At 42.3% G+C, this 27318-nt stretch overlaps 1 pseudogene; it reads right to left on the bottom strand.

Moving 5' to 3' along the window:
* Positions 1 to 939: 939 nt before the first annotated feature.
* Positions 940 to 26959, bottom strand: LOC121277169 (annotated as a pseudogene).
* Between the last annotated feature and the right edge of the window lie 359 nt (positions 26960 to 27318).

Genomic DNA, 27318 nt, shown 5'->3' with positions numbered 1-27318 from the left:
AAATCACCTTGACATAGTGTTTGGTCATCTGTCCAGTTATCTCCTACTTGGCTCAGTTTCCATCTTCTCCAGATAGGCTCAGATTCAAGCATGTGATGCATACATTTTTGAGGCACCCTATCATGAGGTGGAGATCACCTAGCCATTGATACAGTGATAAACATACATGATTTCTGCTGTAGAGATGGTACTTTTCAGAATTCTTATGGAGTTAATAGGAAAGTTGTTTCTCTTTGGAAAAACACAAACAGTCCCTAGAAAAGTTGGTCTCCTGATTCAGGTTTGGATGATGTCTTGTACCTTCTTATCTATACAAGTGGCGAGAGTAAAGGCTAACAAATGGAGAGATTATAATTGAAGTTTTATTGTGAACTGGTCAACCTCACTTGCTGCACTAGAGCATATGTATGTGCATGTGACCATACAGCTTAATATGCTATGTGACACCAGAGCGTTTCAGATTCACCTTTTTAATGTTAACAGACTCACTCAGATGCTTACAATACACAGGGCTGCAATCTAGATGGTTACATCCGAAGTAGCCTTCCAAATTGTTTCTCTAATTTATAATAGTTTGGAAGAAGAATAGTATCAATCATGTACTAATGGTCATAAGCAGATAACATCATACCACTTCAACCTTGCAACCCAGATTGTGCACGACTAGATGAATACGTTAGTCACTTAATTTTATATATTTCATGATATATATTAATAACTGTGATGGTCAGTAAAAGGAATGATCCTATATCTGGGTTAAAATGTTTACAAAATACCCATTCCATTCTTAGATTTCAATAACATTGAAACTCTTCAACATTTTAAACTCAATTCCAAGTATATCCCTTAATAAAAGCTATTGTTTAAACAGTAATACCAAAATAAATTCACATACTAAACTTCCTAATGCTTCACAGGGAAGATTTACAAACATGTGCGTCAGTTAGAAAGTTTATTTCCAGTTACAATTTGAGTTCACTTGGCATTGGCTCTCCTTTGAGTCCAGCCAGGAGGTTGTTGGCTGTCAGCATAGACATGGTGTTTCTGGTCGCATAAGTGGCACTTCCAATGTGAGGCAGTATAACTGAAATGGAAACATATCACTAGATTAAGGCCCACACCAAGAAACATTTATGTGCTCCTGAACTTGTCATCTTTGGAAATTTAAAAGTATTCCAAGTACAGAATGCTTCAGAATGTCTAAAGTTGTATGCAGCCTATAACAAACGTGGGCAAGAGTGTCACATTCAGCATAAACCTGGTTGAAGTGGTAGTCCTGAGGCAGTTAAAGAACAAAGCTGCATTTATATAGCACCTTTCATGACTCACAGGACATCTGAAAAGATTTAAAGTCAATGAAGTACTTTTGACGTGTAGTGAACTGTTGTACTGTAGGGAACATGGCAGCCAATTTGCACAGCATAGTCCCACATATGGCGATGAGATAAGTGACCAGATAATCGGATTTACATGTTGATTGAGGGATAAATATTGGCCAAGACACTGGGAGAACTTCCCTTCTCTTTGAATAGTGCCGTGGGTCTTTTACATTATTGAAAGACAGCACTACCGAGTTCTGCACTTAAGAGTCAGCCCAGTTTACGTGCTCAATTATCGATCATGATAGGACCACCAGGCAAGGCAGGATCAAGAAGCGAGATTCTATTCTTTTATAGAATCTGCATCCAAGAATATTGAATATTGAAGGAAGTGAGAATGGAAATTGCAGAGGCACTGGCAATAATCTTTCAAATGTTTCCTGGATTCGGAGGAAGTGCCAAAGGACTGGAGAATTAGAAACATTATGCCCTTGTTCAAAAAAGGTTGTAAAGATCTGCTCTGCAATTACAGAGCAATCAGTTTAACTTCAATGGTGGGGAACCTTCTGGAAACAATTATTCAGGATAGAATTAATAGTCACATGGAAAACTGTGGATTAATTTGGAAAAGTCAGCATAGATTTGTTAAAGGAAAATCGTGTCTAACTAACTTGGAGTTTTTTGAAGAGGTAACAGATGGTTGATGAGGGCAAGGCCATTGATGTGGTGTATATGGTCTCCCAAAAGACATTTGGAAGAGTGCCACACAACAGGCTTGTGAGGGAAGTCATAGGTCATGGAATAAAAGGGATGGTAGCAACATGGATACAAAATTGCCTGAGGGATAGGAAACAGAGTAATGGTTAATGAGTATTTTTTGGGCTGGAAGGAGGTTTGTAGTGGAGCTCCCCAGGAGTCGGTATAGACCCTTGCTCTTTCTGATTTATATAAATGATCTAGATCTTTTTGTGCAAGGGACAGTTTCAAAGTTTGCAGATGACACAAAACTTGGGAGAATTATAAACTGTGAGGAGGACAGTGTAGAACTTCAAAAGGACATTAGCAAATTGGCAGCAGATGAAGTTCAATGTGGAGAAGTGTGAGGTGATGCACTTTGGTACAAAGAACATGGAGAGGTGGTATAAAATAAAGGATACTATTCTAAAGGGCGTGCAGGAGTACAGAGACCTGGGCCTATATGTACATAAGTCACTAAAGTTGGCAGGACACTTAGAGAGAGCTGTTTCTGAAGCATGGAGTATTCAAGGCTTCATTAATAGGGGCATAGAGTACAAGAGCAGGGATGTTAAGATGGACTTATATAAGACACTGGTTAGATCTCAGCTGGAGTACTGTATACAGTTCCTGGCACCACACTGTAGGAAAGATGTGAAGGCATTGGAGAGACTGCAGAGGAGGTTTATGAGAATGGTTCCAGGGATGAGACAGTTCAGTTCTGAGGAAAGATTGGAGAAGTTGGGACTGTTTTCCTTGGAGAGGAGAAGGCTAAGATGAGACTTGATAGAAGAAGTTTTCAAGATAATGAGGGGCCTGGACAGAGTAGATAGGGAGAAACTGTTCCTGCTCATAAATGGATCTAGAACCAGAGGGCACAGTTTTAGAGTAAGCAAAAATGAGGTGAGAAAAACTTTTGGAATGCACTGTCTGGAAGTGTGGTGGAGGCAGGTTCAATTGAGGCATTGAAGAGGGCATTGGATGATTATCTAAATAGAAACAGGAAAAAGGCAGGAGATTGGTACAAAGTTAAAATGCTGAGAGTCAGTGCAGACACGATGGGCTGAGTGGCCTCCTTCTGCACTGTAACGATTCTGTGATAGAATGGTCAGTCTTTATAAAATGGCCCTCTCCATGGAAGAGAAACTTTTTTTTGTTCCACCAGACCACCACAACCCCTTCCACAGCCCTGAAACTTGCTCCACATTACTAGTAATCCCTGCATGCATCTCTCCCCTTTTTTAAGGCCCAATTTTAAGTTGTTCAAATCAGCATCAACAAGATATTATCTGTCTCAAAATGGTGTAACAAGCAGATTTGGTGAAACAGAAAAATGTGGCAGGGTTTAAAAAGGGATTGTAAGGATTCCCTTCAGGAGGGAGACACAAAGCTGTTCTGGGATCACAGGAGGAAAACTAATGTGGGATTTGGAATGGCAGGAAGATTGACCAATGGGCATCACCAGCCCAAAACATAACCAATAAAATAAAAAGGAACAACTGGAAATATTCAGGTCCATCAGTCAACATGTAGAAAGATTGATAAATGTCACTCTGGGTGCGTAATCCTGCATCAGAATAAATTAGAGGTACAAACTAGAAAGGTCAATAACTTAAAACAAAAACAGAATTACCTGGAAAAACTCAGCAGGTCTGGCAGCATCGGCGGAGAAGAAAATAGTTGATGTTTTGAGTCCTCATGACCCTTCGACAGAACTGGTCAATAACTTGTTTTCTCATTATTTAAATGCTGGTTGTCCTGCTGACAGTTTTCTGACTTTATTTGAAAACATAACTGCTTTAATTTATTCCACAGTCACAACTATCATTTCTTTTTTTAAACACTCTAGTTTCATTCTTTCTCACAAATTCACTCTCCTAAATGGACTTGGCTGATGTCCAGCATTTTCAGTTTTGATCTTCACCATGAAACAATAGGTGATTTTGCTACTTAATTAAATAATATATAAATAAACAAAGATTTTTTTGTATTTTGTGTGGATACAGTGAATAACTGAATCAAGATATGTTTATACTGTGATACTGAAAAACTATCCACAGTTATAAAGGGATTTTTCTCATTAAATTGTTCCTGCGAAGTTTTTAACTATGATTGATATGAGCTTTCCGTCCCTGCAGCTTCCATTAACCTGATAGTTATAACTTACTGCAGTTTTTCAGTGAGAGTAGAGGATGGTCTGTAGGTAATGGCTCAGGAACCGTAACGTCTAATCCCGCTGCAGCGATCTGACCAGTGGTTAGAGCTTGGTAAAGATCATCCTGGTTCACCACAGCTCCTCTGCAGGACACAGAAATCATCGAAACAGTGGATGCATTTCAAGGAAACCCTTTATCGTAGCCATGCGGGAACTTCATTACTTTTGTGGAGGTTCAGTAACAGCTACACAATGTCTGAAATTGACAACTCAATTAATTGAGCAGCACGACGCTGTCGACATAAATGGAATTATAACATTTGACTTAAATCAATCATTCTCTTCTCTCCCGCCAAGATGATGGCTGGCATAAAACCCCAGGGGCAACCTTCCATCCGTACCTTTCTGATAGACTGTCGAGTCTTTTAGACTATAGGCAACAGCTGATTTAGAATAGCAGTTTAGCGGTTCTGGTACGGTGCTAGCAACCTAGAGGTCACTGGGCTGGCAGCAGTGGAATCAGCTAGATTGCTGTAAAAAACAACTGGTTCATCATTGTCTTTTGGGGCAGTAGACCTGCCCCACCCCCCACCCATCCTAAATGATTGGATGTAGTCATTATTCCAGTCCCATATTATATGCTTGGCTGTTAATGCACTCAGCAACTAGGGATGGGCAACAAGTAGGATCTTGTAAGTACCACCCACAATCCAGGAGCTTGAGTTAATCACAGTGTCCGTACAGCCCAATGAACTTATTAAGCTCAGGTCAGCTCTTTAGCAGAAGAAACTCATTGTGCAGAAGGCATGTTTTTTAAAGGGTAAATCAGACAAAAGCCCAGATACTTAAAGAGGTATGGTCTTTTATGACAAGGATTTGGTAAACATCCTGCCATATCTTGAGACCTCCTGACTGAATCTATTCCGAAAAGAGTCATAGCACACCAAGTGTATTTGGCACAAGATGTCATTGCCAAACCTTTTACCTTAATGCTAAGGCAGCTCCTTTATGGAAAGTAAGCTGTTCCAAATACAAATATAGGAATTGCTAGACAGAAAATGGCCAATGCCCATCTAGTTCACCTCCTAGTCACACGATGTATAAGAGAGTTGCTGACTAATCATAGCTATCAATCTCCATTGATTAGTCCAGAACAGAGGAAGTCCCCATTGCTGAAGCTCTGGAACTCATGAGTCCAAAGTCATCTGTTTTTCCCAGTCATGCTACACCTATCACATGTCCCAAATTACTCAAACTGCACTTGACACATGTCATGTCCTAATTTAGTTAGTGTATCCCAAAATGTTATTTTCTGAAAGAAATCTATCTTAGTTGCATTTAAGTGAATCAATATCAACTGCTCTCACCAGTTCTCTCCAGGAAATATCTTCCACAATTGCCCACTTTCTCACTGAAATATTTTTTCCACAGATTAGTTTTGAATAGTTCCTATGAAAGTTAAATGTACACATGCCTAATTCTCCTGCATTTAGCTTTTGAAACGAGAAAGGGACTGAGTTATGATGTCACCTACCTGCTCGTATTGATAAATATCGCTGTCTTCTTCGTTTTGGAAAAGAGGTCACGACTGCACATTCCCTTTGTTTGGGGACTGAAAGAACACGATATGATGATGAAGTCAGATTCTTCAGCTAGTGTATTCAGGGGCACTGCATGTGATAAGAACATACAGGTTGAGACTTCCTAGGACCAAGGTGTAAACTGTTCACATTTGAAAAACTAAGGCAAGAGCAGCTGTGCTGACTATGGAAAAACTTTCAGTCTCCAAGTTTTGGGTAGAAAAGAGAGAGGGTGTTCTCACAGAGAGAGACAAAGGACTATAGCTAGTATAGTCAGCAGAGAGGAACGGTGCCCTTTCTTTAAACTACCAAGCATCCAAGCAGAATGCGAGAGAGATGGTCTCTGGTTGAAGAGACACATCGCGTGGCATTCTAAGAAATCTGAAAGATTTGTGCTGGCAAGACCAAATGGGGAGAAGCAAACCCACTGGAAACTTATTTTGACTGTTGGACTGATTCTTATGAAAAATATTATTTTGCAGACAGCAAGACAAAGTATAACTGTGGCCTCGAGTAATTGGTTGTGTGAAAAGTTAAAAGGAGGATACCTTTTCTGCAGTTTAGTGTACTAGTTGCCCGCTACATAAAGTTTGGTTGGTTTTCAGTTTGTTACAGTAAAAGTCTTAAAACTTGAAATCTGGTTGTGCGGTCCTTTCAGATGGTCACTGGGAATTCAAGTCACTTGTTTAAAGTTATCGGCATCTATGGGGATCGTAATTCAAGTTCTTGTGGGAGGAGGACATCAGGCTGTGTGAACTCCAACCAGTGATAACTCATGGGTAACCATGATCATCTGGAACTTGCTTTTGGAGTTTGGGGTGAGGTGAAGGTAAGAATTTCAAATTGTCCACAAGATTTCATTTTTTGTGTCAGAAAGCATTGGAATTAACAAAATGAGTAAATGCTTCTGGTAATTTACTAATCTAACAGTTGGAAACAACAAAATCTTGGGCATACAGAAGTGGGAAAGCCTCAAACGAAGAACAAAAGGGAGATCCATGACGGATACAAGTATGGAAGGAAACTAATTTAATGTTGCAATTTTTCTCCAAATGGAATACAAATCTACAGCTGTGCTTGATAGGCATGATTTCTGAAAGGACAAGACCCTAAAAAGAATTTAAGATTGCCTTCTTACCATATTCACCCTGTATCTGGGAAGCAGCTTCAGGCCTAGGTTGACGTCCAGTGTAAAAGAATTTCTTCACTCCAAATGGCTTCAGACGCTGTGCAATTCCAAGGCCTAAAAAAAGCATCATGCTTAAAAAATTATAAGGTAAGTTCTGGCATTTATATAGTGACTTTCACATCCTTAGCGTGTCACAATCAAGAACTTGATTTTGAAGTGCAGTCACTGAAATGTAGGCAACCAGAGCAGTCAATTTGTACAAAAGAAAATCTCACAAACAGCAAACGAGATAACTGACACATTAATTTATTACTGGTGATGTTGGTTGAGGGATAAATGTTGGCCAGGACTTCAGCAACACTCCCTGCTCTTCAACAAAGAATGCCCTGCAATCTGTTTTGTCCACCTGAGGGGGCAAAAAGGGGTTTAAAGCTTCTTCCAAAAGTTGGCATCTCTGTAGTGTATCAGACTGCATTATCTGATTGAATCCTGGAGCAGAGTTTGAGCCCATGACCTTCTGAGTTAAATTAAGTTAAATGCAGCCCAGTTGATAAAGGTATTATGTGGAAATGTTCTTGATCGTATTGCTGACTCCCTGTATCGGTGTTTGAACTCAGCCATATCCAGGCTGGGCAGGAAGTAAAGCTCAAGTGAAAACCAGTGACTTCAGTCTGCTCCCAATCGTTCCCTGCATCTGATTATGCAGTGGAATTGGCAGAGGCTTTGGAAGAGGGAAGGCAACTGAAAGACAAGTATATCACAGAAGTACATATACACATCCTGTTTACACATTATGCTGAAAAATGGTCCATGGTAAAGTACACATTTTGTTGAAACATATGCAGCCCATCTAAAACAAAATTTGTTAAGAATTATTATGGGGTTCCTTCCTTATAGAATTTTCTCCTTATCACAGTGAAGAGTTACACCTGAAAGGTAAATGGCAAAACCACAAAATGTTGGAAATGCTCAGATCAAGCAGCATTTGACAAACAGTTATATCTGAACCATTAGCTAGCTATCTTCCTTTTTGTGCAGATGGTGAGTGACCTGCTGAATATTTCTAGTGTTTTCTGGTTTTGTTTCAAATTTTCAGCATCTGCAGTTCTTTGGGTTTTTATTTTCCTGAAGAAAGTTGACAGTTTCATTGCTCCATTGTACAGTTTCTCTTTTAAAATCCGTTTTTAGGTGGATGCCACATAAGTTAGAGGGTTAGCTGCAGCTCAGTTGATAGCCTCGCAGTCACAAAGTTGTGGGTTCAAGCTCCACTCCAGGACTTGCACACATAAATCAAAGCTGACACTCTAGTGCAGTACTGATGGAGTACTGCTGGTGGTGCCATCTTTTGGATGAGACATTAAAACTAAGCTCTGCCTGGCCTCTTAGATGGATGCAAAAGATCCCATGGCACACTTTTGAAGAGGAGTAGGGGAATTTTCCCTGGTGGTTTAATGAAAGGTCATCTCCACCTGAAACATTAACTCTCTTTCTCTCCACAGATGCCGCCTGACCTGCTGAGTATTTCCAGCATGGGTTGTTTTTATTTCAGATTTCCAGCATGTGCAGTATTTTGATTTTTTGTTAGTTCTCCCTGGTGTCCTGGTCAATATTTATCCCTCAGCCAATTTCACAAGGTCAAATTCTTGGTTCACTATCACGTTGCTATTTGTGGGAGCTTGCTATGTGCAAATTGGCTGCCATGTTTCCTATACCACAACCGTGAATGTACTTAATTGGCTGTAAAGCATTTTGGGATTTCCTGTGATCATGAAAGGTGCCATACAAATGCAAGTTTTTCTTTCTTTCTTTCTTTCTTTCTATCTGATTTGGAGGAAGACAGCAGAGAGAATTAATTGTGTTCATCACTGTCCCACTTTCTGCCTAAAACAATCATTCTACAAGCTGAAGGCAAATGAAAAGAGTCTGTTATTTCTAAAATAACAGTTCAACTGGTGTACAATTTGTTCCCACCATCTAACTTGAACTAGCTGATGACTATCATAAAATGAGCAACTTTACCATCTGTGCAAATTAAGGCACATCGCTTCTTTAACTATTAGTTATTTCTGCCTGAAATATAATTTGCATATGGTGAAGCAATCATGCCTTTAATCCATTTAAGTACCTTCAAGAGATACGAAAAAATACCTTGATAATCATGAAATGCATTTAATGAACATTTGCAAAATGTTGTGTTGAAATTCAGCCTTTTTAAAGAAATCTTTTGTATATTCCACAAACACCAGCATCAGTTGAATCAATATTCTCTGAAAATTGCAGTTTTAATTTTTTTGAATGAATGTACCTATTCTTCCCAGTCCCACGATTCCCACAGTGCTTCCTGCCAGTCCATAGCCACACATCCAAAGTGGTTTCCAGCTGGTCCATCCTCCCCTGGAACAAACCAACAAAGTAGTGACACTCCCCTAAATTAACTGCTTAGAAATGTCACTGGTAAATGATAGTGAGATCTTCAAGTAACTCTGTGATTCTTGTACACATCACCCTACTTTTTCACTTCCTCAGTTGCCTCCATCAGTCGACGAGATGTTGCCAGGAGTAAGGCCACGGTGAGTTCGGCAGTGGCGTCAGTCAGGACATCAGGGGTGTAGCCCACTCAAATTCCCCTTCAAACACAGGAAAACATTTTAAAGTTGGCACTGAAATAGTGATAAATTGTTTACACTGGACAGTGAGATGGTGACAAGACTGTGTAAATTTAAGATATGTTGAAAGAAATAGAGAAAAAAATCCTCTTTGCACAGAGAGTAGTTTGAATACTGAACAATATATGATTTAATGTTGTTGAAGCAGAAACCAAGAATACTTTACAGAGAATTAGATAATTTTAAGAACAGGAACTTTAAAGGATATGTGGAGCAAGAAGGAGAATAGAATTAGACTGGGTGGAATATTAAAGGATAGGACCAGTGAGCAGGAGAGCTGGAATGGAATAGGTGGGATATTAAAGGATATGGGGAATGAACGTGTGTTTGGGATTAGGTTAGATCAGATACTAAAAGACAGGCAGAGTGAGCAGGGGTGATGAGAAAGTAGCTGATGAGAAAGTGATCGGAGAGAACCTGATCAATTAGAGACAGAGAGCAACTTCAAGAGGTATTCCCAATGACATGGCCACCAAACACCTAGGCTTTCTTGATTTAGACAGGTGAGATGTATCTCTCTACTGAGTACTCATCTTCCCCGCAGCATTAAACCATGTGACATTCCTGAGTCCCATGCTAACAGCCTTAATTGGTTGCCGAATGAATTTCCCAAGTTTGTATCAAATTGGGGCAGTTTTTGCTCTTATGCTATGAGTGCCAGAAGTTGCAGGGATCTTCTAAACCTTTGAAACCTCTACACCTGGTCGGTCAACCCTGGTAACGGGGCTCAAAATCAGTCCAATCTATTGAGGTTAAGTTTCATTTCACAACCGGCACCTAGGATTCTTGGTCAAAAGAGTTTGAACAGGTTCATTTGGGTGCAGGCGCACAACACTGAACTGCCTCACTTTAGAAATAATTAGCAATCTCAGTCAGGGAGGTCAAAGGATGTTGATGCATGAAAATGGGAAATGTGACATATGCAGCAGACGGTGTACATCTGAGGTTGGCTTTAAGGGATGCTGTATTACAGTAGGTGGAGGGATCTTCAGTCTGTGTGCTACCTGTCCTGAGAGCGTCTGATAAAATAGTGTAGCAACAGCAATAGTCTTTATCAAACTTGTGCTGTAGCTCCTACAGGAGTGTTTGGTGGGACAGTGTAGCGGGTGCTTTACTGTGTTTATCCCATGCAGAGATTGTGGTTCCGTACTGACATCGTACATCCAAGACAACAGAAGTCATAAAGACAGGAACCTCGTCTCCTGTAAATCTAAGCAGGTTTGAGACCAGCTTCTGGAGATGAACAGAGTATTTTCTAGCTGACTGTGCACTCAAGAGTCCCAGTAATTCATCAGCTCTTACAAGCCTGTGTAAACTGGCAGAAATTCTGGAGTCTCAATTTGAATCACTGACAGCAATTTGTTCCTTAACTCACTAAATCAATGGCCGAGTATAACAGAAGGGCACAATTTATTGATTCTGGTACTAGATGAGTAACCCAAAGATCACAAGTTCAAGTCTCAACGTCGCAAGTTGTGAAAATGAAACAATTAATTTGGACACCAGCAAGGTCCATTAAACCCATGAATGGGTATGGATGTCCTTCAAGGGAGTGTGAATCAGCCCCTGCCCTCTATTCCTCTCACCGGCCCGACATGACTTGGTCTGGCCTACATGTGATGCCAGTAAAACTATGTGGTTAGCTCTTAATGCCCTCAGAGCAACTCAGGATGTGCAATAAAATGGCCATGTCCACACCCCGAGAGTAAAAAAAAGCATTAAAATAGATTTTACCGTTTCTTAATTTCTCCCAGAGAGAGATGGTCAAATCCAACGGATAGTGTGCTGATAACTTTCAAGCTTGGTCCTGACACAGAACAAGAACAAACAAGTTCCTTCAAAGACAAGCATTACTTTAAACCAGCATAGAACATCTTTGGCTCCATGAATTGGTCTGGCGAAGAACAGGCTGCACCCAGTCGCTGGGGATAAGGAAGTCCAAGCATGAGTAAATGTCAACTCATTTGCAGCATTTTATCAGCAAATCCTTACAGTTAAAGCCTGGAACAATCCCTTCAACGTAACCCCTCCATTTTAAATCCAGCTCTTTATCTTTTGCTGTGCTCCCACATTGAAGGGGTTGGTTCGCTACCTTTTCATTCATGTGAAAGGACACTTAACGGTCAGCAACAAGACACATGATAAATGAACCGGAGTCAGAAAAATGCCAAACATCTTCCATTCAGGATTACTCTGTTTGCAGCCAGTCAAAGGAGTGGCACCAATATGATGGAAGTCAGATCTCTCCTCATGGTGCAGCCAACAGGAACCATCTTCTCATTGTGAATTCTCTCTGCCTAGATCAAAGTCTTACGTCGCTTCTAAATCTGTTTTCTTGCTGATATGGGAAGAATGATCCTGCCGCACACTATCTCTAAACAGAAAGGAAGAGATGTACAGGAAGGATATTCTCTCTCATCTCCCACCACTGCTGGCAGGTTGCAGATATTTGTGGTCAATTATGTGGCTGCTAGGTTTACACAATAAAACACTGCTCTCACTAGCCAGCTCCTCTATTAAATCATAAGGTTAGTTGTGACAAAATGTCGGTAGTATACCTGCTGCTTGTAAAACCTCATCATCGATCTTGTCCGATAACATACAGTACAGGCCATGTGCTCCTGCAATTCCTTTCAGCAACTCTTCCTGAGGAACTGGCTCATCAGAGTCCCATTGCTGAATATGGCAACTGAAACACAACAAAACCTGTCACAACTGACATATCCTCACAGTTAAATTTAAGTCCCACATTAAGCTCCAAGATGCTGTACTGGGCAAAATAAAGCAGATTTTGAAGAAACACCATTTAGAAAAGGCTGGCTAGAACCACAAGTTGAATACGAGTAAACTCATTAAAAAAATGACCTAAACGTGTGACATTGTCTGAGTATTGCTGCTGTTCATTTGCACCCAGAGTGGAAGAGGGAGATAGGGAGTCAGCAAGATGCAGGCATCACATTAAGGATATAAAATGATATCTGTGGTTATGACTATGTGAAGATCAACTCAGGACAGTTCCTTTTGCTCCTTAGGTCATGGAGAATCAATGGTGTGTGGGCTAATGGAATATCATCTACATCTCACAAATGCACAGACTTGATGCTAACAACTCAAATGTTAAGGGACGCTCATCGATGCTCCAATTGGGATAGAGATTGTAATCTGAATGCCTCATCACACTCCCTTGTTACTATTGGAATAGAGGTCAAAATTGTCAGAATTAGGAGTTTAAGTTAAATCAAGAATATTTCCCCACCATTTAAAACTAATGACAGTGGTTAGAAGAATTTTTTTTTATGTAGAGGTTTGTTAGGATGTGGAAGACTCAACCAAAAACAGTGCTACAACAAAATCCATAAGGACTTTAAAAAGGTAATTTGACTACAAAGAGCAAGGGACTAGGACCAAGGTGATATCTGTTTCAGAGAGTCAGCTTAGGCCTGATGGACTCCTTCTCTACAACTACAATTCAATCAGGTTAGTTAAGTGATTTGAACAATTAAACTTTGGTGCAAACTTTATTAGGAATTGTACAGAGTTTGCAGAATGTTCAATAATTCAGTGATTTGAGCATGAAAAGTGTGCCAGAGTTAACAAGTTATCTTGAAGCTAACAGACACCATATTTATAACAGCTCCTGGAGCAAAGATGACTGTGACATCAGGTGGAAAAAGCAATGAAAGTCTGCAGGTCGCAGCTAAGTTTCAGCAGTGAACACAACACATGGCTTCGACAAGAATACAAAGGATTGAAATATATCAGAAAGAGCAGTAAACTGCTGTGACCTTCTGCTAGTCATTGCTGATGATGAAAATGAAGTTGATGGGCCCTAAACTCTGTCCAATGTATTACAGAGTCTGCTGTAATACATATTACAGATGCTAGAAATACGAAATAAAAACAAAAAATGCTGTAAATACTCAGCAGGTCTGTTGGTGACTTGAGGGGAGGAGTGAGGGGAAGGGGAGGGGGTTTGGGAGGAGGAGGAGGGGGTTGGGAGGAGGAGGGGGTTTGGGGGGGTTGGCGGCGAGGGGTGGTTGGGGGGTGGGGGTGTTCAAGGGGGTATGGAGGTTGTGGGGGGACGGCGTGTTGGGGGTGTGGTTGGGCTTGGAGGGGGAGTTGGGAGGGGGATCGGGGGGGGGAGGAGGGTGACAGGGAGGGGAAGGGAGGGGGGATGGGGAGGGGTGTTGGGGTAGGGGGAGCGTAGGGGTGGGTGGGGGTGAGGGGGTGTTGGGGGGATGGGTTGGGGGGTTTGGGGGGGTTGCGGGTGTGTGGGGATGTATGGGGGGCTTGAGGTGGAAGGGGGAGGGAGGGTGGGGGTTTGTGAAGGGGTGTTGTGTTGGGAGGGGGTGAGGGGTGTGGGAGGGGGAGGGTGTGTTTTGTGGGGGGAAGGGAGGGGGGTGGTTGTGGGGGAGGGAGTGGTTGGGGGCTAGGGAGGGGGGTGGTTGGGTGGGGGAGTGAGGGGGTGGTTGGGTGGGAAGGGGCGGTTGGGAGGGAGGGAGGGGTCGGTTGGGGGGAGGGTGTGGTTTGGGAGGTGTTGGGGGGTTGTTGGGGGGAGGAGGGGAGGTTGGGTGTTGGGTTTTGGGTGGACGGGGGGGGTTGTAGTGGGGGAGGGAGGGTTGGGGTGGATGGAGGAGTGTTTGGGGGGGCTTTGGGGAGAAGGAGAGGGGAGTGGGGGGAAGAGGGGTTGGGGTGGGTTTGGGTGGGTGGGAGGGGGGTTGGGGGGAGGGAGGGGGTTGGGGATGGTTGGTAGGAAGGGAAGGGGGTTGTTGTGGGGGGAGGATGGGGGATTGGGGGAGTGGGGTGGGAGGGTTGTTGGGTGGGTGGGGGTATAGGGGTGGGTGGGGGGTGTTGTGGGTGTTGGGAGGGTTGGGGGGAGGGGGTGTTGGGAATGGGGGAGAGGGTAAGGAGGGTGGGAGGGCAGGAGGGTGTTGGCAGCGGAATTGGGGGGTGGGCGGTTGGGAGGGGCGGTTGGGTGTGTGGGGTTTGGGAGGGAATTGGGGGGGAGGGGAATTGGGAAGGGGGTTTGGGAGGGGAAGGGGGGAGAGGGAGGGGGTTGGGAGGGGAAGGGGGATGGTAATTGGGGAGAGGAAGGGGGAAGTGGGGCGGGCAGGTTGGGGTTGGGAGGGCAGGAGAGGGGGAAGGGGGAAGAGGGGAAGAGGGGTGGGGGAAGAGGGGAGGGGTGTAGAAGGTGGGAAGAGGGGAGGGGGGGGGCGAAGGGGGAAGAGGGGATGGGGAGGGGAGGTGTGGAGAAGGGGGGTTTGGGAGGGAGAGCGGGAAAGGGAGGGGGGGCTGTGTGCGGGAAGGGAGGGATGTGGCGATGTGGGGAAAGGGAGGGGGTTTGGGAGGGGAGGAGGGAGTGGGGGTAAGGGAGGGGTGCTGGGAGAGGAGGGGTCTGGTGGGGGTGAAAGGACGGGGGAGGGGGATTGGAGGAGGGGTTGGAGGGGAGAGAAAGGGGAGGGGGAGGGGATGGGGAAGGGGGTGGGGAGGTGGGAGATAAAAGGTAGGGGGCAGTGGAGAGAGGGGGGGAGGAGAGGAGGTGGGGGAAGTGGGGAGCGGAGGGGGGAGCTGGAGCGGGGAAGCAAAAGAGGGGAGGGGAATGGGGAGGGGGAGAGGGAGGGGGAGCGGGAGATGAGGGACAGGGGAAGGGAGGGATGAGGGGGAAGAAGCTTCCATTCCCAGGCTAAGGGAAGGCCTTCCTGGAACATGCAGGCCCAAAAAATGATTCCTCACTGCAGAGTGCTGACCTGAATGTTGTGAGTCCAGACCAAGCAGCTGGTATGTGTTTTGAGGTATTGCAGATCACACAGGGAAGTATCAGTAACTTTGAAAAATCAATATTTGACAGAGCACACTTGCAACCCCACTGAGTCCTCTTACCCACTCGTTAATGAAGTTTGTACAAATGTGTCCCATCTGTCTGCCCATTGCACCCGTTCACTGACCTGAAGATTGCATGGGCTGTCGATTGGTGCCTCAAGGGCCTTAAGTGGCCGGTTAATTAATGGCGGGCATGTATCAAAGATCACGCGCGCCTGCCTGACGAAATATCGTGATGGCGCACGGTGATGTCGGGACCTTCACCTGACATCATTGTGCATCATTTGACGCGTGGGCGTGCGGGGCCTGTCCTCGCACGGCGATGGAAAAATTCTGCCCCAGTTCACCTTATGAAAAAGACAAAGGGTTCATACGGAAGAGAGCCATTCAGATTAGACTTTCCTAGGCCCAGTTCTGGATTGCATTCACTATCCAGACAATCTATCATTTCATCGCGAGGAGGAGCCAGTAATTTCCCAGGTTATCGTCGCATTGCCCCAAAAATGCCCATTGTGACATCAGTTGGAGATGGAAGCACTGGTTCCCAGGACACTGGCTCTAATTCCCAGATCCGAATGTTGATTTTGAAAATAATCATTCTTTGCAGTCAGGCCCTCCCCAGTTGACATAGGCATCTGCAGATGTACTTTCAAAGTGTAAGAAAGCCATGTTGGAACACAATTTTTTGGTGGTGGAAGGTGCCTCTAAGTATGCCTGTACAATTTGCTGCAAGACATTTTTAACATTAACGGATTGCAAGAAACACATTCGTGTTCACACAGGAGAAAAGCCCTATGCATGTTTAAAATGCGGGAAAAGATTCAGTCAGTCAAGCCACTTGTACAAGCATTCCAAAACAACCTGCTTGAGATGGCATGGCAGCAGCTTACCAAGTACTCTGCTTTGAGATTAGACTTTCAGCACAATTTATCATTCTAAAGAGTGATGATTTAAAAAAAAATTGCATGTAAAATTAAAGATGATAAGACTTTTGACTGATTAACCAGCAAAGTGTCCGTAAGGTGCTGAGTCCAGGGCAAATTAAATTTTGTAGAATTTAGCAACTGTATTATATGTACTTCACTTTTATATGCTCTTAAGCTGTTTTGTTTCAGTAATTGCACACTAAAGCAAATCTGCTAAGTGATTAGTACAGAATTGTGTCTGTATCTTTCAAAAGTTTAGCTTGTGTTTTATCTCCTGAAGGTATTTAAATTAACGAAGGAACTAGTAAGCCATTTGTCAACTGGTGGGAATCTATATTTGTGTTTGGGGGTGGGTGGGAGCACTGGTCAAAATTTGAACTTCATCACCTACTGTTGAACACCACCTTGTGCTGGAGGACTGCAGGAGAAATACATCACTGATCAGAAACCTTCTGATGGTTCAATTCTGTAAATGATATTCTGGTACTATCTAGAACCATCGTCAGCACTAGTAGAAATGTTAGATGGAACATCCAAAAAGAGGAAAGTTTTGCAAAATTAGGATAATAAATGAAGAGAAACACCTTCGGAAAGAAATTAGAAGTGAAATGGAACCCAGTTCTGCTTGGGGTTTTGCTTGACAGCACAAAGTTGTCCAGAATTTGTCACTGTCTTCTATAATGGTGTTGGAGAGAGTACTTGTAGAACCTGGGGAGCTCCATGTTGCATTTAACCCATGCTGTATATGTCTTGTAAGTACAAGGTATATCATTTACAGCAAGCACAGTCTGACCAAACAGAAGGGCAAGTAACATACATACATAGGTGTTTTTCTAGACTGGATTACAGGTTTGTACTGATGACACATACATTAACTTTCTCCGTGAGTCAATGGTTTCCTGGTTTTCTAGCTCTTGCTACTGATCGAGTTCCTTGATTCCATGGTTGCTCACTCTGCTTTAAAGCTCCTACCCCTCTAGGTTTGTCATATGACACACTCCCTCCCAATATGCCAGACAGTTGTGGACAAGATGCTGCTTTATGGATCAGTCTGTCATGAATGACTTGAGCTTGTGATACTGGGTGCAGGCAGGTAAAATATTTCCCATTTCTATCTACATCTTACAAGAGTATTTTAAAAGACAATTTCCAGTCAATGTAACCAATTCAGTACAACTTTGTTTTTAAAAGAACGATATTAAAACTGGAGAAAATCAGCCTGTCAGAAGCAAAACTAAATAAACAAGCTTTAGTGTATAAGTTACACTTTCAAGGCAATACTTTTATTTAAGATAGAGACAGCACAGTCAGTTATACAGTATACTTTTGGTCTGGAATATTTATTCATAATTTCAAATGCAGCACAGTTTTCCAGGATATTACATCAAATTTACGGATGTCAATGCGATATTTGCAGATTTCTAAAAACTGTGGTTCTATTGAAGATTGGCATTAATTAAGTGCACAGCACTTTCTGAACATAAAGGGCGGTGTATGAACATTTAAAATATCTTTTAACCATTAGTAACTAAAGGAGAAACTTTAAATCTATTTGAAGAGCCCCCTTAAGTTTTTTTTTAAACAAGTCATGAAATATAGCATTCTTACAATTCAGTACGTAGATATGGAGACTGAGGACCCGGTTGATTAGCAGTACCTATCTAAAGCCCCATCGAAAATTTCAGCTGTATGGATCCTCTGCCAAAAGTTATTAGAATCTGAAGCAACGTGAAAGGTGTATTTATTATACTAGAGTGTGTGAAGAGTCTTATGCTACTAGTTACCCTGGCTTGAGATTGATATGCCAAAAATTGCTATGGAATAGGACTAAAAGAATAATGGTGAAAACACTGTCAAAGTATACTGTGTAGTAAAAAGTAATTTTGTACAGTATGAACTGTCTCTGTAAAAGGTCAATATACTGTATATGAATAAAAGTTCATGTCCAGCATAATTCTTAAACTTGAGAATATTATTTAAGATCTGTTCTTCTACATGAAAAACTTTACACAGTGGTAGTGTAAATTTAAAATAACATGCTACAATCCACAGGATCTCTCAATCACTACCACATTCAAGTTAGTCCTCAAAGGGAGGAAAAATCATTCAAGCAAAGATTGTTTCAATTTAATTTTCAAATTCATTGAATGGAGCATGAAATTACTCCATATTGCATTAGTTTAGTGTAAATATTGATCATTAATGTGGGATATAAATGCAGTACATTATTGCATTGGTATTGTAGAACCTGCAGGTTCTTGGCTCCATTACTGTTTCAACACCAATATAGGCACAGAAAATGAGGGGTAAAATCGAAGGAACGAGAAGCACATACAATTTCATTGTGTCTTTCACATCCCTAAAGAACAAGTTTTAAAGTACAGTCATTTGTATGAGGCAAATTCAATAGCCAACTTGTGTATAACAGTGACTTGTAGACAGCAATGAGATGGATGACAAGTTCATCTGGTGGTATTGGTTGAGGAATATATGTTGAGCAGAACCCCATTGGCTCATTATGCATCTACCTCAATTGGCATACAGACTGCCCAATGTTTTAACCAAGCTTGGAACAAGTTTCAGTATAGGAACAGTAGTAGACCCCTCAAGCCCCATTCTGCCCTTCAATTAGATCGTGGCTGAGTGTAACTCAATTATGTTTACTCTTGCTCTATATCCTTTGATACCGTTACTGTATGAAATAGTATCAATCTAGATCTTGAAAATTTCACCTTAGTATCCACAGCTTTTGGGGGAAGGGATCTAAATTTCCACTATCATCTACCAGTGCAGATCTGTGCCATGATGTTTTCCAGACTCAATTATTCCAATACTTTCCTGATCAGCTTTCTGTCTTCCTATCTCCGTATACTTCAACTCATTCAAAATGCTGCCGCCCATATCTTGTCCCTACTAATCTAAAATGGCTCTCAATCTCATAACGTTTAAAATTTTCATTTTGTTTAAATCGCTTCATCACACTGCTCCATATCTCCGTAATCTACTGCAATCCCTGTCACCACATTCCACCTTTGCCCTACAATGGCTGGCTGTACCTCCAGTTGTCTAGCCCCTTGCTCTGGAATGCCCTTTACTTCCTTCATTAAAGACCTTCCTTAAAATAAATCACCTTGACAAAGCGTTTGGTCATCTGTCCAGTTATCTCCTACTTGGCTCAGTTTCCATCTTCTTCAGATAGGCTCAGATTCAAGCATGTGATGCACACATTTTTGAGGCACCCTATCATGAGGTGGAGATCACCTAGCCATTGATACAGTGATAAACATACATGATTTCTGCTGTAGAGATGGTACTTTTCAGAATTCTTATGTAGTTAGTAGGAAAGTTGTTTCTCTTTGGATAAACATAAACAGTCCCTGGAAAAGTTGGTCTCCTGCTTCAGGCTTGGATGATGTCTTGTACCTTCTTATTTATACAAGTGTTGAGAGTAAAGGCTAACAAATGGAGAGATTATAATTGAAGTTTTATTGTGAACTGGTCAACCTCACTTGCTGCACTAGAACATATGTGTGTGCACGTGACCATACAGCTTAATATGCTATGTGACACCAGAGCGTTTCAGATTCACCTTTTTAATGTTAACAGTCTCACTCACTTACAGTACACATGGCTACAATCTACATGGTTACATTTGAAGTAGCCTTCCAAACCGTTTCTCTAATTTATAATAGTTTGGAAGAAGAATAGTATCAATCATTTACTAATGGTCATAAGCAGATAACATCATACCAATTCAACCTTGCAACCCAGATTGTGCACGACTAGATGAATACATTAGTCACTTAATATATATCGTGAAATATATAAAATTAATAACTGTGATGGTTAGTAAAAGGAATGATCCTAAATCTGGGTTAAAATGTTTACAAAATACCCATTCCATTCTTGGGATTTCAATAACATTGAAACTCTTCAACATTTTAAACTCAATTCCAAGTATATCCCTTAATAAAAGCTATTGTTTAAACAGTAATACCAAAATAAATTCACACACTTAACTTCCTAATGCTTCACAGAGAAGATTTACAAACATGTGTGGCAGTTAGAAAGTTTTCTAGTTACAATTTGAGTTCACTTAGCATTGGCTCTCCTTTGAGTCCAGCCAGGAGGTTGTTGGCTGTCAGCATAGACATGGTGTTTCTGGTCGCATAAGTGGCACTTCCAATGTGAGGCAGTATAACTGAAATGGAAACACATCACTAGATTAAGGCCCACACCAAGAAACATTTATGTGCTCCTGAACTTGTCATCTTTGGAAAGTTAAAAGTATTCCAAGTACAGAACGCTTCAGAATGTCTAAAGTTGTATGCAGCCTATAACAAACATGGGCAAGACTGTCACATTCAGCATAAACCTAGTAGAAGTGATAGTCCTGAGGCGTTTAAAGAAAAAAGCTGAATTAATATAGCACCTTTCATGACCCACAGGACATCTGAAAAGATTTAAAGTCAATGACGTACTTTTGACGTGTAGTCAACTGTTGTAATGTAGGGAACATGGCAGCCAATTTGCACAGCATAGTCCCACATATGGCGATGAGATAAGTGACCAGATAATCGGTTGTAGAAGTTGATTGAGGGATAAATATTGGCCAAGACACTGGGAGAACTTCCCTTCTCTTTGAATAGTGCCGTGGGTCTTTTACATTATTAAAAGACAACACTACCGAGTTCTGCACTTAAGAGTCAGCCCAGTTTACGTGCTCAATTATCAATCATGAAAGGACCATCAGGCAAGGCAGGATCAAGAAGCAAGATTCTATTCTTTTATAGAATCTGCATCCAAGAATATTGAATATTGAAGGAAGTGAGAATGGAAATTGCAGAGGCACTGGCAATAATCTTTCAAATGTTTCCTGGATTCAGAGGAAGTGCCAAAGGACTGGAGAATTAACAACATTATACCCTTGTTCAAAAAAGGTTGCATAGATCTGGTCTACAATTACAGAGCAATCAGTTTAACTTCAATGGTGGGGAACCTTCTGGAAACAATTATTTAGGATAGAATTAATAGTTACATGGAAAAATGTGGATTAATTTGGAAAAGTCAGCATAGATTTGTTAAAGGAAAATCGTGTCTAACTAACTTGCTGGAGTTTTTTGAAGAGATAACAGAGATGGTTGATGAGGGCAAGGCCATTGATGTGGTGTATATGGTCTCCCAAAAGATGTTCGATGCAGTGCCACACAACAGGCTTGTGAGGAAAGTCGTAGGTCATGGAATAAAAGGGATGGTAGCAACGTGGATACCAAATTGCCTGAGGGATAGGAAACAGAGTAATGGTTAATGGTTATTTTTCGGGCTGGAAGGAGTTTGTAGTGGAGTTCTCCAGGGGTCGGTATTGGTCTTTCTGATTTATATAAATGTTCTAGATCTTGCTGCGCAGGGGACAATTTCAAAGTTTGCAGATGAGACAATTCAGTTATGAGGAAAGATTGGAGAAGTTGGGACTGTTTTCCTTGGAGAGGAGAAGGCTAAGATGAGACTCAATAGAAGAAGTTTTCAAGATAATGAGGGGCCTGGACAGAGTTGATAGGGTGAAATTGTTCCTAGTCGTAAATGGATCCAGAACCAGAGGGCACAGTTTTAAAGTATTTTGCAAAAGAAGCTAATATGAGGTGAGAAAAATCTTTTGGAAAGCACTGTCTGGAAGTGTGGTGGAGGCAGGTTCAATTGAGGCATTGAAGAGGGCATTGGATGATTATCTAAATAGAAACAGGTAAAAGGCAGGAGATTGGTACTAAGTTAAAATGCTCAGAATCAGTGCAGACATGATGGGCTGAATGGCCTCCTTCTGCACTGTAACGATTCTGTGATAGAATGGTCAGTCTTTGTAAAATGGCCCTCTCCATGGAAGAGAAACTTTTTTTTGTTCCACCAGACCACCACAACCCCTTCCACAGCCCTGAAACCTGCTCCACATTACTAGTAATCCCTGCATGTATCTCTCCCCTTTTCTAAGGCCCAATTTTAAGTTGTTCAAATCAGCATCAACAAGATATTATCTGTCTCAAAATGGTGTAACAAGCAGATTTGGTGAAACAGAAAAATGTGGCAGGGTTTAAAAAGGGATTGTAAGGATTCCCTTCAGGAGGGAGACACAAAGCTGTTCTGGGATCACAGGAGGAAAACTAATGTGGGATTTGGAATGGCAGGAAGATTGACCAATGGGCATCACCAGCCCAAAACATTACCAATAAAATAAAAAGGAACAACTGGAAATATTCAGGTCCATCAGTCAACATGTAGAAAGATTGATAAATGTAACTCTGGGTGCATAACCCTGCATCAAAATAAATTAGAGGTACAAACTAGAAAGGTCAATAACTTGTTTTCTCATTATAGAAATGCTGGTTGTCCTGCTGAGAGTTTTCTGACTTTATTTGAGAACATAACTGATTTAATTTATTTCACAGTCACAACTATCATTTCTTTTTTTAAACACTCTAGTTTCATCCTTTCTCACAAATTCACTCTCCTAAATGGACTTGGCAGATGAGGAGCATTTTCAGTATTGATCTTCACCATGAAACCATAGGTGATTTTACTACTTAATTAAATAATGTCTAAATAAACAAAGTTTTTTTTGTATTTTGTGTGCATACAGTGAATAACTGAATCAAGATAGGTTTATACTGTGATACTGAAAAACTATCCACAGTTATAAAGGGATTTTTCTCATTAAATTGTTCCTGCAAAGTTTTTAACTATGCTTGATATGAGCTTTCCGTCCCTGCAGCTTCCATTAACCTGATAGTTATAACTTACTGCAGTTTTTCAGTGAGAGTAGAGGATGGTCTGTGGGTAATGGCTCAGGAACTGTAACGTCTAATCCCGCTGCAGCGATCTGACCAGTGGTTAGAGCTTGATAAAGTCAAAACAAAAACAGAATTACCTGGAAAAACTCAGCAGGTCTGGAAGCAACAGCGGAGAAGAAAATAGTTGACGTTTCGAGTCCTCATAACCCTTCAACAGAACTGAGTGAATATTAGGAGAGGGTGAAATATAAGCTGGTTTAAGGTTGGTTGCGGGGGGGGGGGGGATTGGGGGAGAGAAGTGGGGTGCGGTGATGTGGTTGTAGGGACAAGCAAGCAGTGAAAGGAGCAGATAATCAAACGATGTCACAGATAAAGGAACAAAGAGGTGTTGTGGACAGACCGCAGGTGTTAAGAAAGATCATCCTGGTTCACCACAGCTCCTCTGCAGGACACAGAAATCATCAGAAACAGTGGACGCATTTCAAGGAAACCCTTTATCGTGGCCATGCAGGAACTTCATTACTTTTGTGGAGGTTCAGTAACAGCTACACGATGTCTGAAAATAACAACTCAATTAATTGAGCAGCACGATGCTGTCGACATAAATGGAATTTTATCATTTGAATTAAATCAATCATTCTCTTCTCTCCCACCAAGATGATGGCTGGCATAAAACCCCATGGACAACAGGCCACCCGTACCTTTCTGACAGACTGTCGAGTCTTTTAGACTATAGGCAACAGCTGATTTAGAATAGCAGTTTAGCGGTTCTGGTACTGTGCTAGCAACCTAGAGGTCACTGGGCTGGCAGCAGTGGAATCAGCTAGATTGTTGTAAAAAAAATATCTGTTTCACCATTGTCTTTTGGGGCAATGGTCCTGCCCCCCCCACCTAAATGACGTGAAGTAGTCATTATTCCAGTCCCACATTACATGTTTGGCTGTTAATGCACTCAGCAACTAGAGAAGGGCAACAAGTAGGATCTTGTAAGTACCACCCACAACCCAGGAAATTGAGTTAATCACAGTGTCCGTACATGTGGAAATGTTCTTGATCGTATTGCTGACTCCCTGTATCGGTGTTTGAACTCAGCCATATCCATGCTGGGCAGGAAGTAAAGCTCAAGTGAAAACCAGTGACTTCAGTCTGCTCCCAATCGTTCCCTGCATCTGATTATGCAGTGGAATTGGCAGAGGCTATGGAAGGGAAAGGCAACTGAAAGACAAGTATATCACAGAAGTACATATACACATCCTGTTTACACATTATGCTGAAAAATGGTCCATAGTGAAGTACACATTTTGTTGAAACATATGCAGCCCATCTAAAACAAAATTTGTTAAGAATTATTATGGGGTTCCTTCCTTATAGAATTTTCTCCTTATCACAGTGAAGAGTTACACCTGAAAGGTAAATGGCAAAACCACAAAATGTTGGAAATGCTCAGATCAAGCAGCATTTGACAAACAGTTATATCTGAACCATTAGCTAGCTATCTTCCTTTTTGTGCAGATGGTGAGTGACCTGCTGAATATTTCTAGTGTTTTCTGGTTTTGTTTCAAATTTTCAGCATCTGCAGTTCTTTGGGTTTTTATTTTCCTGAAGAAAGTTGACAGTTTCATTGCTCCATTGTACAGTTTCTCTTTTAAAATCCGTTTTTAGGTGGATGCCACATAAGTTAGAGGGTTAGCTGCAGCTCAGTTGATAGCCCCAGAGTCACAAAGTTGTGGGTTCAAGCTCCACTCCAGGACTTGCACACATAAATCAAAGCTGACACTCTAGTGCAGTACTGATGGAGTACTGCTGGTGGTGCCATCTTTTGGATGAGACATTAAACCTAAGCTCTGCCTGGCCTCTTAGATGGATGCAAAAGATCCCATGGCACACTTTTGAAGAGGAGTAGGGGAGTTTTCCCTGGTGGTTTAGTGAAAGGTCATCTCCACCTGAAACATTAACTCTCTTTCTCTCCACAGATGCTGCCTGACCTGCTGAGTATTTCCAGCATGAGTTGTTTTTATTTCAGATTTCCAACACTTGCAGTATTTTGCTTTTTTGTTAGTTCTCCCTGGTGTCCTGGTCAATATTTATCCCTCAGCCAATTTCACAAGGTCAAATTCTTGGTTCGTTATCATGTTGCTGTTTGTGGGAGCTTGCTATGTGCAATTTGGCTGCCATGGTTCCTATACCACAACAGTGAATGTACTTAATTGGCTGTAAAGAACTTTGGGATTTCCTGTGGTCATGAAAGGTGCCATACAAATGCAAATTTTTCCTTCTTTCTATCTGATTTGGAGGAAGACAGCAGAGGGAATTAATTGTGTTCATCACTGTCCCACTTTCTGCCTAAAACAAACATTCTACAAGCTGAAGGTAAGTGAAAAGAGTCTGTTATTACTATCATAAAATGAGCAATTTTACCATCTGTGCAAATTAAGGCACATCGCTTCTTTAACTATTACAGTTATTTCTGCCTGAAATATAATTTGCATATAGTGTGAAGCAATCATGCCTTTAATCCATTTAAGTACCTTTAAGAGATACAAAAAAACCTTGATAATCATGAAATGCATTCACTGAACAGTTGCAAAAATTTGTGTTGAAATTCAGCCTTTTTAAAGAAATCTTTTGTATATTCCACAAACACCAGCATCAGTTGAATCAATATTCTCTGAAAATTGCAGTTTTAATTTTTTTAAATGAATGTACCTATTCTTCCCAGTCCCACGATTCCCACAGTGCTTCCTGCCAGTCCAGAGCCACACACCAAAGTGATTTCCAGCTGGTCCATCCCCCCCTGGAACAAACCAAACAAATTAGTGGCACTCCCCTAAATTAACTGCTTAGAAAAGTCACTGGTAAATGATAGTGAGATCTTCAAGTAGCTCTGTGATTCTTGTGCACATCACCCTTTTTCACTTCCTCAGTTACAACTACAATTCAATCAGGTTAGTTAAGTGATTTGAACAATTAAACTTTGGTGCAAACTTTATTAGGAATTGTACAGAGTTTGCAGAATGTTCAATAATTCAGTGATTTGAGCATGAAAAGTGTGCCAGAGTTAACAAGTTATCTTGAAGCTAACAGACACCATATTTATAACAGCTCCTGGAGCAAAGATGACTGTGACATCAGGTGGAAAAAGCAATGAAAGTCTGCAGGTCGCAGCTAAGTTTCAGCAGTGAACTCAACACATGGCTTCGACAAGAATACAAAGGATTGAAATATATCAGAAAGAGCAGTAAACTGCTGTGACCTTCTGCTAGTCATTGCTGACAATGAAAATGAAGTTGATGGGCCCTAAACTCTGTCCAATGTTAGAGTCTGCTGTAATACATATTACAAATGCTGGAAATATGAAATAAAAACAAAAAATGCTGTAGTCAGCAGGTCTAGCAGCATCTGTGGAGAAAGAAATTCTGAGGCAAGTTCATGGACTTGAAACTAAGCCTTTCTCTCCAAAGACTGCCGCAGCGGCTGAGTATTTACAGCATTTTCTGTTTTAATTGCAGAATTGACTTAAATCCATTGTTCCCGTGCAAGCCGCGCTCTTATTAATGCGATGAATTATTTGCATCCTGAGGCAATACATTGTTCAGTCCAACTCTGAGCGGAATGGATGAGAGGATTGCAATGCAGAGCCAGATCCTGCTCACTTTGATCGGCCTCTGCGGCCCGGAGCGCCACCGATTGACGCGATAAAGCGGACGGTTACTCACATTCCGGACTCGGACAAAACCTTCAGCCCCTCCTTGGGAATCCGGCGGGTCACGAACACTTTCATCAGCTGCTGAGCGGCCTTCATCCCCTAAAGAACCAAGCGAGTCCCGGGCCTCGATCCAGCGGCGGTGGGGGGGTTGCGAGGTGGGAGGTGAGGGGGGGGGGGGGCGGTGGGGTAGGTGGGAGGTGAGGGGGGGGGGGGGCGGTGGGGTAGGTGGGAGGTGGGGGGGGGGGGGAGGGGGCGGTGGGGTAGGTGGGGGGGGGGGGGAGGGGGCGGTGGGGTAGGTGGGGGGGGGGGGGGGGGGCGGTGGGGTAGGTGGGAGGTTGGGGGGGGGAGGGGGCGGTGGGGTAGGTGGGAGGTTGGGGGGGGGAGGGGGCGGTGGGGTAGGTGGGAGGTGGGGGAGGGGGGGGGGCGGTGGGGTAGGTGGGAGGTGAGGGGGGGGGGGGGGGCGGTGGGGTAGGTGGGAGGTGGGGGGGGGAGGGGGCGGTGGG

This window comes from Carcharodon carcharias, chromosome 4 (assembly GCF_017639515.1).
Source record: "Carcharodon carcharias isolate sCarCar2 chromosome 4, sCarCar2.pri, whole genome shotgun sequence".
Classification (NCBI taxonomy): domain Eukaryota; kingdom Metazoa; phylum Chordata; class Chondrichthyes; order Lamniformes; family Lamnidae; genus Carcharodon; species Carcharodon carcharias.
This window is presented reverse-complemented; position numbering and strand designations above follow the sequence as displayed.